Raw genomic sequence first — 14,113 nt, forward strand, 5'->3', positions numbered from 1 at the left:
AATTGACTTTGCTTTTATAAACCCATCTCACAAGGACTATTCATTTAAAAATTTTTTATTATGCACAAAGTTCAACATATGCAAAGTAAACAGCATAAACTTCCATGTACACACCTCCCAACTTCACAACATTCTGTCTTGTTTCATCTATACCTTTTCCTCCATTTTATGCCTCCCAGTCAATGTTCAGTTTTGCATAGTTCTTTTCTTAAGGTGATGTTTACACAAATTGAAAGGCACCAATCTTAACTGTAGCATTTTTAACAAATGGATCCATCTGTGTAACCCACATCTCTCTCAAAATAAAGAACATTTCTGTGATCCACTGGGAACTATTAATTATATCAGTATTTTTCAGATTAATTTTAATAACTAGATGGCACAATCTTGGTCTCCTCTGGACAGGGGAAGCTAAACAATGTAAAAAATCACCATGTGCCATGCTCTTTTTGCTCATGCGTGCTACTTGGAAGTTACCTTTCAAGATTAATTTAGCTGGATTATTACCAGTGAATTGAAATAATAATTTAACTGATGAAACATTGTCAAGTATGTTAATTTTATTTAGTTAACTTATAACCATTGCATTGCTGATTTCCATTTATATGCCACACATTTGTCTTTCTTTCATTCTGTTACAAAATTTAAAAAGTCTTCAAGTTTATTAAAAATGAAAGATAAAGACTAAGCTTCAAGGATGAATTGAAACTCTTGGAAATATTTCTAAATTTAGTTACATGTAAGGAAAACACAGTATTCAGGGAAAATATAGAGATGATATATAAGCCAATAACTTAGGGAAACCTTTCATCTGATGGGATGGGATACCTGCTGCAGAAAAGTTTGAGAATATAAACAATTTGATGCTAAACGCATTTGAAAACTGAAATCATTGAAAAAAGTTTTTTGCCAGCATTGCTATATATTTGCCAATTTTATCAATTTTATTAAAAAACAGCTCATTTCACTAATTTTATTTTTGTTTTGAATTTCATGTATTTTTTAATATATATATATATTCCTACCTCCTGCTTGCTGTGGGTTTATTTTCCCCTTCTTTTCCTGCATGCTTGAGGTAGGAGCTTAGATGATTGAGACTTTTCCTCTGTTCTAATATATGCATTTTGTGCTATAAAATTCCCTCTCTGCACCACTTTAACTATGTCTTATAAATTTTGATACATTGTTTTTACATTTCCAGTTCACTTCAATATATTTGAAAAATTTCCCTTGTGACTTTGTCATCAACCCATGGATTAATTAGAAGTGTACTGTTTAGTCTCCAAGTGTTTGAAGATTTTCCTGTTATTTTTAGTTTGATTCCATTGTAGTTGGAGAACCCATGCTGTATGATTTCAGTTTTAAAAACTGGTTGAGTTTGTATTAGGCTTATTTATGTGCTCTGTGTTGTATATGATCTCTGAGCATTTGAAAAGAATGTATATTCTGGAATTGTTGGGTGTTCTATAAATATGTTGGTTGTTGGTTGAACTCTTCTATACTCTCGTTGATTTTCTGTCTAGTTGTTCCATGAGTTGAAATAGGGTTCAAAGAGGGTGTTTAAATCTCTAAGTTTAATTGTGGATCTATTTCTCCTTGCAGTTCTGTCAGTTTTTGCTTAACATATTATTCATCTCTGTTGTTTGATATGTATATATTTAGGATTGTCTTTATCATTATATAATGTTCTACTTTCTCTGGTCATTTTCCTTGCATATTTTTCTTTTTACTTTCAATCTGCCTGTGTCATTATATCTGGAGTGAAGTTTCCTATAGCTAGCATATGGTTGGTCCATTTTTGAAAACCCATTCTGGTCATCTGTTTTAATTGGTGTGTTCAAAATATTTACATTTAATGTAATTACTGATATATTAAAGCTTAATTCTATAGTTTTTTTTTTGTTGTTTTCTATTTGTCTGTCTTTTCTGTCTCCATTTTAGTTTTCCTGCCTTCCTGTGGGTTATTAGAACAGTTTTTAGAGTTCTACTTTATCTATAGTGGGTTTTAGTGTGTCCTTTTGTATAGCTTTTATAGTAGTTGGCCCACACATAACTTGTTAGGGTTTGAAGTGAAATGAAGTCGCTCAGTTGTGTCCGACTCTTTGCGACCCCATGGACTGTAGCCTACCATACTCCTCTGTCCATGCGATTTTCGAGGCAAGAATACTGGAGTGGGTTGCCATTTCCTTCAGGGTTTACTGGTTGTCATTTTGCATATGCAAGGGTGGAAAACTTAAGTACCGTTACATACCTTTACCCTTCCCCATTTATAATTGTCTTAAATATTTCCTCTATAGAAATTTTGAACATAGACAGTGTTATAATTTTGGATTCAACCATCAAACATAATTTAGAAAACTAAACTCTAAAGAGAAGGAAAATCTATGGTGTTTACACATATTTTTGTTTACTATGTTCATTCTTTCCTGATGTTCCAAGATTCCTTTTATTATTGATTCCTTTCTGTTTGGAGAGCTCCCTTTAGCCATGTTTAAAAGAGTAGGCCTTATGGCAACAAATTTTCTTCCAGGAGGGTATTTTCACTGCATGTAGAATTCTGGGTTAATTGTTCATCAGTTGGAAAATACTGTGCCATTTTCTTCTGACTTCCATGGTTTCTGATGAGAAATCAACTCTTATTCAGATTGTCATTGCTCTATGTGTAATGTGTCATTTATCTGTCACTGCTTTTCAGACTTTTTCCTTCTGTTCAGTTTTCAGAAATTTGACTATATCTTTTCAGTATATTTTTTTGTTTATCTTGTTTTGGATTTGTTTGGCTTTCTAAATCTCTGGATCTCTATCTTTTGCCAAATTTGGAAGGTCTTCTCTCCTTCTGGGATTCCAATGACACAAATGTTAGATCTCTTGTTATTGTCCAACAGGTCTCTGAGGCTCTGTTAAATTTTTAGTCTGTTTTTTCTCTTTTGCTAAAATTGGGTAAATGCTTTGTTGTTATCTTCTAGTTCATTGACTCTTTATCTTCCTGTTGTTAAGCTTGTCCACCAAGTTCTTCAATAATTGTATTTTTAATCTCTAAAATTTTCATTGGTAGTTCTTTACATCTTTTATTTCCTTGTTACAATTTTATGTTTCTTTTCTGAGAATATTTTTTCTTTTATTTCAAGCATGTTTAATATTGCTTATTGAGGCGTTTTTCATCGTCAATTTAAAAATCTTTGTCAGATATCTCCAACATCTCTTTCATCTCAGTGTTGGCATCTTTTAATAGTCTATTTTACTTAGTTTGATATCATTCCAGTTCTTGCTATGACCCGGGTAGCACCTTCCTATATGTGCCTGTACCCAAAAGGAACTCTTGCCCAAGTGCATGAGGAGATATATTCTAGAATGCTTATATCAGTATTGTTATGATAACCAAATTCCTGGAGCAACCCAAAAATCTACAATAAAATGAATTTAAAGGTGAGGGTGTATTTATTTAATGGGATACTGCAGAGCGGTGTAATTGAATGAACTGCATTTAACACTGATGAGTTCAATACCATAATGACTGAGAAAAGCAAGCCCACAGATGTCCATACTATGTCAATCCATTTATATAAATTGCAAAGACAGACAAGATCAAACAATGTATTATTTAGCAATATATGCATTTCCAATACAACTACAAAGAATAACGAGTAATTAATAAAAATTCAGGATAGTGGTTGATTTTAATGCAAGTGGAAGATGTTATGGTGGAGGCACACAAGGATTTCCAACGTCTTGGCATTGTTCTAATTCTTAAGTAGATGATGAACATTTTATTATTTTTAAATTGCACATATACATTGTGTACACTTTTTGGAATGTTTAATGGATTTCAAAATTTAAAAAGTAAAGACAAAAAAGCGATATCTTTGGGGTCAGGCTGCCTGGAGTCAAATCCTGATTCCACTACTTATTAGCTAGGTAGCCTTGGGCAAGTTACTTTAACTCTGTTCCGTTTGTTCATCTCTAAACTTGGCTTACCAGTTGTACCATTATTTAAACGAGTAAATGAGATATGTGTACAGAATTTAGAAAACAGTAAAGTACATAGATAGTATGTAATATGAAAAATATATGTAACATATAATTTTAATAATTAGCCTTCCTCTGCACAGAATCAGACACGACTGAAGAGACTTAGCAGCAGCAGCAGCAGTCTTCCTCCAGACCTTCTTTCAAAAAAAAAGTCTCATTTCTTAAGAAATAAAAAGGAATTTTTTTGGAGAACACTAGAACATTTTGGTAAAGAACAGGAATTCCAGCATAAAATTTTTGTATCCTAACACTTGCAGGGCCACATCCTGAAAAGAGTTCTTTGCCCATTCATCACAATGCTCCTTAAAGTCTGATATTTTATAAACCTGGCTCTGCACTGCCTCATGTGGAGCACCTTGTCAGAAAATCCACTCAGGACAGAAACTTGGGTGCAGACTACCTTATCATATAAAAGCTGATAAGACCTAGCAAAACAGCAATTGCTACATACCAGATACTCAAATTCTTTTTCTTACATATGAACACATCTCTCACCAGACATGAAAACCAAAATTACACAGAAACACACAAAAAAGAAATGGGAACTCCAGGAAACAGATCATTTAGGAAATAAAATTAACTTTGAAAATTCCAAGTGCTACTATGGAAAAGACACATCAGATAATAAGAAAACACCTAGGGATTTAACTACTCCATTAAAATTGAAAATTTAATAAACATACTCAAAGTGACTGAAAGATGTTAAATGAGGATATAGAGGGAAAACCAAAGATATATAGGAGAAATATAAGAAACAGAGAAATGATTTAAATTGTTCAATATCCAACAAGCTCAAGCTTCAGAAAAAATAAGCTAGGAATACAACTATTAAGGAAATAATATTAGAGATGAAATAATTTCAGATATGACAAGGCATGAATTGTTAGAAAGTGTATTGAATATATATGTATGCAATGAAGCAGAATCGAAAACTGCATTTTCAGACATGCAGAGATACAAAAAGTCTGTATTTGTGTACCTTCTCTTAAAAAGCCACTTGAGGGTATATACTGTAGCAAAGAGATGGAATTTAAAAAAAAGGAAAGGAGATTTCCTTGAACCCTACCCAAAATCACCTAACATAAGCCCAGATCCTCTAACTCCTTGGTAGGGTGCTATTATGTGCATGGATCAATGGTTCTCCATGGTGTGCAGTCTCCCTCATTGCTGCTGCTGCTCAGTCACTTCAGTCGTGTCCGACTCTGTGTGACCCCATAGACGGCAGCTCACCAGGCTCCCCAGTCCCTGGGATTCCCCAGGCAAGAATACTGGAGTGGGTTGCCATTTCCTTCTCCAACGCACGAAAGTGAAAAGTGAAAGTCGCTCAGTCGTGTCCGACCCTCAGTGATTCCATGGACTGCAGCCTACCAGGCTCCCCCATCCATGGGATTTTCCAGGCAGGAGTACTGGAGTGGGGTGCCATTGCCTTCTCCGATCTCCCTCATTATAAGTCAGTAAACCTAACTTTGTTCTAATATAATGTGTTCCTGGTGATCTTTAGCTGAAGAGCATTCATAATTTATATGGTCATTAAAGATAAAATTTTAATACTGCTTTTTAGGTTTTAAAACATCTATAAACAATACAAGGAACTCTTAACTATAGTCAAAGAGTAAAAAGTACCATTAATGCTGACTATATAGAAGTAAAAACTCATTTTTGAGAGGTTTGAAAGTGTAAGGGAGAAACAAAAGGAAAAATAAGAATTCTATTAGTTTCTTTCATACAAGAAAATAATAAATGGTTGTTAGTGGAATAATAAGTGGAGGTTTCATTTGAGCAGAGAAAATAATGAGATAACTATATGGATGAGGGAAAGTTAAAGTGTATAGGATACCAACAACAATAGAGTGAAATTGAAGTTTATGAAAAAGTTACAAGCATATTCTTAGTGAGAAGAAAGTATTTAAAAAGCTAGAAGATAAAGGTTTAAAAGTGCTTCCAGAGGGATAAAATAAAAAACAGATAATATCAGATGTTGGCAAGAATGTTGAGGAACTGGTACATCCATATGCTGCTGATAGCAGTCAGTGTAAGTGGGTACAACCACTTTGAAAAACTATTTGGAAATATTTACTAAAAGTGGACATGCACTTACTGAACGAGCAACAAATCAACCCTAGGTACACACAGAACAGAAATGCATATACGTGTTTGTTGAAGGATATGTATGAGAATGTTTATAGCAGTATTATTCAAACAGCCAAACCTTACACGAACCCAAATATCCATATACAGTAGAATGGGTTATAAATTGTGAAATATTCACAGTGGAATACTATATAGTAACAAGAATGAACAACTAAAATTAAAAATAGTATTTATGGATAAATGTCATAAACATATTGCTGAGTTAAAGACACCAGATGCAAAACAGTTCACACTCTACTATTTCATTTATATAAATTCAAAACAGGCAAAACAGCTGTAGCATTGGTTATTGAGTTATCTGTTATGTTTGAACTGGCAGGGATTTTAAAGGGTAATTTGTGTGGCACTTGGGATGCTAATAACTCATTTCTTCAAGATGCTGATATCACGTATGTTCATTTTCTGAAAATACAGTGAGCTGTATTAAGGATTTGTCCATTTTTCTGTATGTAATAATTCCATGAAAATATTCATTAAAAATTATTTTCCAGTAGGATGAGAGCTAGGGAGTGTAAACAGAAGAGTGTTGGTTTTCATAATGCTTTCTTACATATTTCTATGCATATATTCCTTTAAAAACCAAATATTATGTAAACATTTTAAATTTTTGTTATTTAGCATCAAATAAACTTTTAGAGTGTGATGAAGCAGAATGAATGTAGAGAAAACTATTTTATTGTTGCAAAAATTACGAAAAGAAAGCAAAAATTTCAGGAAAATCAACAGCATGCAAAGATTTGGAATGGCACGCTAAAACAAAAACAGCAAGAATCGAATGGAGTTTTCCAAAATTAGACAAGTTCATTGTAAAAGGGAAATCAATGCTATACCTGAATGTGAGATTTTTCTCCATGAGGTTCTCAAATTTTTCATCTGGGGAATTACAGATAAATGACAAATACCTTGCATCACGATGAGATGCCCTAATTGAATCCAGAGCTATTCCGAAAGTTGGCATTTTCCTCTATTCAACGGGAGGTTGGGGAGAATCGGCTTTAAGAATTTAAACTCATTTAATCCCGAGCATAACGTCAAGCACACCTCCTACAGATAGCTCTGGGACAGGGTCCCTCGGCCACCGGGCAGCGCCCCGCCCTTCCTGCACAGCCGCACCGCCACGAACACCAGCACCGAGAAGAGGAAGAGCGACGACACCGACGCCAAGGCCACCACCAGGTAGACGGTGAGCGGGTCGGCGGGCACTGCGGCCGCCGCTTCCGCTTCCGGGGCCGGCAGGTAGGGCTGCGAGAAGCCGTCCACCAGCAGCACGTGCAGCGTGACGCTGGCCGACAGCGGCGGCTCGCCGTTGTCCTTGACCAGCACCACCAGCCGCTGCTTGGGCGCGTCGCGCTCGCTCAGCAGCCGCGCCGTGCGCACCTCGCCGGTGTGCGCCCACACGCCGAACAGCCGGGGCTCCGTGGCCTTGAGCAGCTGGTAGGACAGCCAGGCGTTCTGGCCCGCGTCGCCGTCCACCGCCACCACCTTGGTCACCAGGTAGCCCGGCTCGGCCGCCCTGGGCACCAGCTCGGTGCAGGGCGCCGAGGCGTTCTGCAGCGGGTAGAGCACGAAGGGCGCGTTGTCGTTGGCGTCCGCCACGAGCACGCGCACCAGCGCCTGGCTGCTGAGCGCGGGCGAGCCGCGGTCGGTGGCGCCCACGTGGAACTCGAAGGCTCTTAGGGCCTCGTAGTCCAGGGACGTGAGGGCGAAGAGGTGGCCGTTGTCGGGGTTGATGGACACGAGGGAGGCGAGGGGCACGAGCGGGTCGGGGGGCGGCAGCAGCGAGTAGGTGACCTGGGCGTTGGCGTCCGCGTCTGTGTCTGTGGCGCTGACGCTGCCGATGTGCAGGGCGGGGCTGTTGTTCTCGCGGACCCACAGGGTGTAGGAGGTCTGGGTGAAGGCGGGGGCGTTGTCGTTGACGTCGGACACCAGCACGGTTATGTTGTGCTCGGTTTTCACTCTGGGGGGTTCCCGTGTCATTGACTGTGATGGTGATGTACCTGGCTCTTTCCTCTCCGTCTAGCGGTCTCTCTCACCAGAGTGTGACAGTTTTTGAACGTGGGTTTCAAGAGAAAGGGGAGATCATTCTGAATGGAGGAAATCATCTTACCGTTTTCCCCGGAATCTGGATCAGAAACACTGAAAACAGCTACCACAGTCTCTGGGGAGTTTTCTGGGATAGAGCTTCTGAGTCTCGACATGGTCAGCTTGCGGGCGTCGTCGTTCCCATCCACCACCTCTATAGCTACAGTGCATTTCCCCGAAAGCCTCCCACCATCTTTGGCTACAATCCCCACGTTATAAAATCGAGTTGCCTCGAAATCCAATGCCCTTTTCAGACCAATTTCTCCTGTTATTTCGTCTATTACAAATGGTTGAGTAACTTCATCTCTTTGGAATAGTGCATAGGCTACTTTCCCATATGTTCCTGCATCTAAATCTCGGGCAGAGACAGCGACAACTAAGGAGTTTAGGGGGCTGTTCTCTGGAACCTGGACCTCATAGACGGACTGTAAAAATTCTGGGGCATTGTCATTAATGTCCACGACTTCGATGCGGACTGTAGTGGTCCCAGACCTGGGCGGAGCCCCCCATCCAGCGCGGTGAGGGTTAAACTGAGCTCAGGCTGTTTCTCCCGATCCAGTGCTTTGTCCAGCACCAGCTCTGGGTATTTTCTGCCATCTCCACGACGAGTGACAACATGAAAATGGAAGTTAGGGCTGATTGTGTAGTTTTGAACCGTGTTACTACCTATGTCAAAGTCCTGAACTATATTCAAAGGAAACACAGTCCCTGTCTGGACGCTCTCGGGGATTTTTAGGAGCATTTCTCTCTCTAGGAACTCTGGGGAATGGTCATTTATATCTGTGCGATGAAGATCAGCTTGAATAATCTGTACCGGGTTTTCCAGTAATAGTTGGAAATGCAGTATACAAGGATTTGTCGCCCCGCACAGCACTTCCTGGTCTGGTTTTTTATGCAGCAGCAAATTCCCGGTCTTTAAATCCAGCTGCAAGAGCTGTTTGTTTCGTTTGTAATCGATGCGGGCACCCCGCGTGGCTAGTTCCCCCACCCTGAGACCCAGGTCTTTTGCCAAGTTGGCCACAAAAACCCACTTTCTGTTTCTTCTGTCATGGAATACCTAATTTCTTCAGAGCCAGCCTCCCACAAGAGGAACAATATAGCAAGAAAGAGAAGTTGCCTTTTCTGAAGCGTTTTTGCTGGTGCGGTCTCCGTAAGTCCAAACCCGGTTCAAGAAGGTGCAGTTTCTTCAACTCCCGATATACAATCAACCCAGGTGATCTGGTTAAATAAGCTTGCGTTAAATCTCTCTGACTGCCTTGCACTAGGCCAATGCCCTTTTTTGGAGTCCTCTACGCCTAGATCTTACGTAAAATGCTTCCTTCTTTTAGAAAGCACTGGGAGCTCTGATTCCCAGTTTAATGGCTTCCCAGTTAAGTTCAGTTCATTTCAGTTCAGTCACTCAGTCGTGTCCGACTCTTTGCGACCCCATGAATCGCAGCACGCCAGGCCTCCCTGTCCATCACCAACTCCCGGAGTTCAGTCAAACTCACGTCCATCGAGTCGGTGATGCCAACCAGCCATCTCATCCTCTGTCGTCCCCTTCTCCTGCCCCCAATCCCTCCCAACATGAGTCTTTTCCAATGAGTCAACTCTTCGCATCGGGTGTCCAAAGTACTGGAGTTTCAGCTTTAGCATCATTCCTTCCAAAGAACACCCAGGGCTGATCTCCTTCAGAATGGACTGGTTGAATCTCCTTGCAGTCCAAGGGACTCTCAAGAGTCTTCCCCAACACCACAGTTTAAAAGTATCAATTCTTCGGTGCTCAGCTTTCTTCACAGTCCAACTCTCACATCCATACATGAATACTGGAAAAACCATGCCTTGACTAGATGGACCTTTGTTGGCAAAGTAATGTCTCTGCTTTTCAATATGGCAATATTGAAATGCAATATGACCAACCTAGGTCATAACTTTCCTTCCAAGGAGTAAGCGTCTTTTAATTTCATGGCTTCCCAGGCAGTCACTAATCTCTCCATTCATACTTCTAAATACTATTGCATATAGTATTTGCTGTTTCATTTCATATATATGCAGTCAATATATTTGAAGTCACAGAATTGTTCCCAATTGTATCTCCAGTTCTTAGTTATTGGACGTTCTTAAAAAACATGTGCTGGGTTAACTTCAGTGAACGAATACTTTTCAGAGCAAACTAAAACCCTAGTATTCCTCAGAAAGTGCATTTTGAGCACACAAAGAAACTTTTCCCTTATTGGATCCTTAATTAAGAAATAAGTAATAATAGATGTTTAGAATCTTACAGTATTATAAAATTTTAAAATATATCAGGAAAGGACATAATCATGAGTGTACAACTCAAAAAAGTTCAGGAAGTGAACACATTCATATGCTAAATGTAAAGTAAAATTGAAATGTTAACAAAAACTATAGAAGCCCCCTCTTGTTATTGTCTGGTCACTACTCTTCCCCTGCTAGATAAAGGTATGCACTCTTCTGAGTTATAGTATCATGTGTGTGTCATAGTATCATGGTTTCTGTCTTTTTTTTTTTTAACTTACACAAATGGAGTTATAGAGTGTGTTGTGTTTGCCTTCTTTCACTCAATCTTACCTTTGTAAAATTCATGTTACGTATTGTTTTATTCTCATTGCTTTGTTATTCTATTGTACCACCATTTTTTATTTATTCTCCAGTTGATGGACCTTAGGGTTTTTCAGTTTGTGTATATATTGAGTAGTCTTGCTATAAACATTCTTGTCTTTTGGTGTCTGTGTGTTCATTTATATTTAATATTCCTAGGAGTTAGACTGCTGTGCCTTAAGATATGCACACATATTTATATTTTTGTTTTAGTTTTAATAGATATTGCAAAATAGTTTTCAACTCTGGTTTTACAAAAACTAGCAAAGAGTGAGAGTTCCAGTTGCTCCATATCCTTGTCAACATTTGATATTATCTTTTAATTTTAAACACTCTGATGAGTATGTGATGTTATATTGTAATTTTATTTTTATTTTATGTCACTGTAATTTTAATTAGTGTTCCCTGATGATTCCTTAAATAAGCACATTTTTCACATGGTTATTTTTATTAGGGTATATCCTTGTGAATTGCATAAGTCTTTTGTCTGTTTTTCTATTTAAGGTATTTGCCCTTTTTCTGATTGATCTTTAGAAGTTCCTTATATATTCTTGGCATAAGTACTTTTTTAGAAGTATGTATTGCAAATATTCTCTCCCATTCTATGGCTAGCATTTCAACTCTCTTGAGATATCTTTGAAAAACAAAACTTAACTTTTAGTCTAATTTTCCAATATTTTTAATTTATGGTTTGAACTTTTTGTATTTTCTTTAAATCTTTGCATGTGCCAAAGTCATGAAAGTATCATTGTGTGGTGCTTCTGAAAAATCACTTTACTTTTCACATTTAGAGCTGTAATCCTCCTGAAATTAATTTTTTCATGTTAATGAGGTTAGAGTCAAATTGCTTTTTTTCATATAAATATCCAAATGACCACACTGCCTATTGAAAAGAAGCTGCATTTCCATTTATTTTCTGATGTATCCATTTTTTCATAAATCAGGGGTCCATAGTTCTGTACAAGTCTTTTTCCCCCATTATTCTCTTTGTTTATCCTGTAATACCATATTGCTTTTTAAGTAATAATTCATTATACAGATATACCAGTTTTTTAATTAATTACTTTCTGGTTGCACTGGGTCTTTGTCGCTGCATGCAGGCTTTTCTCAAGTTGGGGGGAGTGGGGGCTACTCTTTGTTGCTGTGCACGGGCTTCTGATTGCAGTGGCTTCTCTTGTTGCAGAGCACAGGCTCTAGGTGCATGGGCTTCAGTAATTGCAGCACGTGGGCTCAGTAGTTGAGGCTTATGGGCTCTGGAGCATGGAGTCAGTAGTTATGGTAGTCGAGTTACTCCACAGCATGCAGAATCTTCCCTGACCAGGGATCGAACCCATGTCCCCTGATTTGGCATGGGAGTCTTATCCACTGTACCACCCAGGGAAGTCCTGGGTGTACAGGACTTGGGTGTACCATATTGTCTTGGGTGTACAGTCCTGGGTGTACAGTCCTGGGTGTACCATATTGTCTTCTTAATTACTATACTTCATAATAGGTTTTATTATCTGATTGGTAAGTCTTCCAGTTTTACTCTTTGCTTTAAAATTGTTTTAGTTATTATTGTCCCTTTGTATTTCCCTATAAATTTTATTGACTCCCCTGGTGGCTCAGATGGTTAAGCGTCTGTCTACAATGCGGGAGACCCGGGTTTGATCCCTGGGTCGGGAAGATCCCCTGGAGAAGGAAATGGCAATCCACTCCAGTACTCTTGCCTGGAAAATCCCATGGACAGAGGAGCCTGGTAGGCTACAGTCCATGGGGTTGCAAAGAGTCGGACACGACTGAGTGACTTCACTTTCACTTTCATAAACTTTATTATCTTTTTAATATTTTTATTTATTTGGCTGTGCCTGGTTTTAGTTGCAGCATGTGGGGTCTATTAATAGTTCCCTGGCCAGGGATTGAACTCAGGCCCCATGCATTGGGAGCATGGTGCCTTCTCCACTGGACCACCAGGGAAGTCTCCATATAAACTTTAGATTCATCTTGTTACCTTTCACAAAGAAACATGCTAAAGTTTTGTTTAGGATTTTATTGCATTTATAGGTTGACTGGGAAGAACTGACATATTCCCAGCATTGAGTCTTCCAGTATTGGAACATTATATATCCGTCTGTTTATTCAGGTACTTAACTTTTCTCAGTAATATTTTATATTTTTCAGTGTATAAGTTTTATGGATATTCTGTTAGGTTTGTTTCTAGAAGTTTGATATTTCTGAAACTTGTAAGTGATAACTTGGAATTCTTCATTTTCTGGGTTTTATTGCTATATAGGAATACAATTATTATTTGCATGTAGACCTTATATCCAGTGGCATTATTAACTTCATTTATTAATCCTAACAGTCTGTGGATTCTTTATGACTTTTAATGTATACAATCATGTCATTTAAAAAAATAATCATATTTATGTATTTAGTTTTAGTTGTTCTGGGTCTTCATTGCTGCGAGGACTTTGCCTAGTTGCCTCAGTCAGGGGCTACTCTCTAATTGCAGAGAGTGGGCTTCTTATTGTGGTGGCTTCTCTCCTTGCAGAGCATGGGCTCCAGGGCAGTCTGGCTTAGGTAGCTGAGCTACTCCCTGGCTGTAGAGCACAGGCTCAATAGCTGTGGCACACAGGCTTAGTTACTCTGAGGCATGTGGGATCCTCCCAGATCAGGGATCAAAACTGTGTCTCCTGCACTGGCAGGTGGATTCTTTACACTGAGCGACCAGGGAAGCCCCATTGTCATTTTTTTAAAAAGACCTCTTATTTCATCCCTTCCAATTACTGTGCATTTTTTCCTTGCTTTATTCCACTGCTTAGAACCTGCAGTAAAACACTGAAATGAAATAGTATAAGCAGGCATTCTTGTTTTATTCTTGATCACTGAAGAAAAGTTTTAAATAATTTTCCATTAAGTATAATGTTTATTGTAAATTTTAAAATACTTTCTGAAAGTTCCCTTCTGTTTTCAGTCTGCTAACAATTGTGTGTGCTGAATTTTATCAAGTGATTTTTTTCTGTATCCATTGAGGTAATCATATGATTTTTCTCCTTTACCTATTAATGTGATGTATTGATAGATTTAAAATATTAAATTGATTTATATTCCCTGAATAAGTTTTCTCATACTTTATTATTTCTCTTTCATATATTTCTGAATTTTATTTGTTGATATTTTGTTTAGAATTTTTCCATCTGTGTTTTTAATAGAGATTGGTCTCTAATTTTCCTTCCTTATGATGTCCTATTCAGATTTGGATGTCATA

At 38.4% G+C, this 14,113-nt stretch overlaps 1 protein-coding gene and 1 pseudogene across 1 annotated transcript in view; both read right to left on the minus strand.

Moving 5' to 3' along the window:
- Window positions 1-14,113, minus strand: part of LOC113895248 (protocadherin beta-4-like) — a 149,341-nt gene that overhangs the window by 124,184 nt on the left and 11,044 nt on the right. The window lies entirely within an intron of this gene.
- LOC113895254 lies at window positions 5,464-9,425 on the minus strand (annotated as a pseudogene).

Source organism: Bos indicus x Bos taurus, chromosome 7 (assembly GCF_003369695.1).
Source record: "Bos indicus x Bos taurus breed Angus x Brahman F1 hybrid chromosome 7, Bos_hybrid_MaternalHap_v2.0, whole genome shotgun sequence".
In the NCBI taxonomy this organism is placed as follows: domain Eukaryota; kingdom Metazoa; phylum Chordata; class Mammalia; order Artiodactyla; family Bovidae; genus Bos; species Bos indicus x Bos taurus.